Consider the following 1,742-nt stretch of genomic DNA (forward strand, 5'->3'; position numbering starts at 1 on the left):
CTCTCTCTCTCTCTCTCTCTCTCTCTCTCTCTCTCTCTCTCTCTCTCATACACACACACACACACACACACACACACACACACAAACACACACCAAGTTCAATTTGTGCTTCCTATTCTCTTGGATGAATGACCTTTCATTGGAGTGTGGTCAACCTGGTGATGCCACATCCATAGAGAAAAATCCCTAGTTTCCCAGCAGCTATCAATTGCCAACAGCTGCTTATCTATACATAGTACTATATACTTACCTCCTGTCTCTATGATAAGATTTTATCTGACTTAAGTTTGGATAGGTCTTGGCATGGTGTCACAGCAATTGTGAATTTGCATGCACAACTAACCTGCTGTTTCTGGAAAACACTGTTTGTTTATGGTCATCCACTACCTCCAGCTCTTAAAATCTCTCCACTCACTCTTCTGTCACGATCCTTGAGCCTTTGGAAGAGGGTTTGTAAAGTAGAGGTCATGTTTCAGGCTGAGCATTTCTTTGTTATTTTCTGAACTTTGGCCACTTGTCAGTCTCTGAGTTAACTGGCAACTACTGCAAAAAGTATCTTTCCAGATGACATAGACTGAGATATTGATATAGCAATAAATTATTAGGAATGACCTTGATATTATGTCTGTTTTGCAGAGTAAAAGTAGAAGGTTATTCTCTAATGCCTATGACCTATGTAACCACAGGTTTTTGGCCCAGATAATGGTTCCATGTATAGGTCTCCACCTGTGGAGTACTACCTTAAATCCAATCAGGAAATGGTTTGATATTCCCATGGCATTTTGTGTCAACTCTTTCATCAGTGGACATATCTTGCCAGCTAGTTGTTATCGGAGCTTGGTGTGCTCTCTGCTGGCCAGTTTGATGATTTCTTCTTTGCTTTGGTAGTGTGCATTCTCCTTCCCATGACTATGAAACCTAGCCAGTAGGGATGAAGATTCCAGGTCAGAACCTATGCTCCATGCTCTATGACTCAAATATATAGTTGCTCGAATAATAGGGTCTTGCCATCAAATTTACACACACTTATTGCCTAGACTATCTTTCTACTACCAAGATATTGTTTAATACATTTCAATAAGGAGCATAGATAAATATTATACATGTATAGGTTTACATATTTTAGTATAAATGTAATGGCTATAGTTTTGTTAGCATATATTATATGGCCAAACATACTATGCCTACTTGTTCAGAAGTCATTTGACTTGTTCTCTCAGTAGACAGAAAGTATGTCTGTTCCCAGTGGCAGCTGTTCCTGTCTAGTGTATAGAAAATCAACCACGAAAATGCCCTCTGGACTAGCCGTATCATCTGCTTGTGCGTTTAGGAGACACCTGTGAATTTTCTTAGTTTTCATTCTTTCTCACCTGCTACAACTGTTTAATTATTAGACATGCAATAGAAATTTGATATAAAAACAAATATTGAAGAAATGGATGCTCTTTCAATTCAATTAATGCTGGTACACAAAAATACTTAGATCTATATTAATTCACAGCTTGTAGTGTTGAATACTAAGTTGAAATTATACTCGGGACATCAAAAGAATAACTTGGGGTAAGCTGAATTTAATAGTTTGAACAAAGAAGGCTCCTAATTCAGACATTCTAAAATCCAGAAGTTCAGAGAGCTCTAAGCACCAATGCAGAAAATCTACCACTTCATTACTTACAGGTGGGCATTAGCATTAGCTGGGCATAGTGTGGTAAGACAACTTAAATAAACATGATCTTAACAAT

This window comes from Grammomys surdaster, unplaced genomic scaffold (assembly GCF_004785775.1).
Source record: "Grammomys surdaster isolate TR1022 unplaced genomic scaffold, NIH_TR_1.0 185, whole genome shotgun sequence".
NCBI lineage: Eukaryota > Metazoa > Chordata > Mammalia > Rodentia > Muridae > Grammomys > Grammomys surdaster.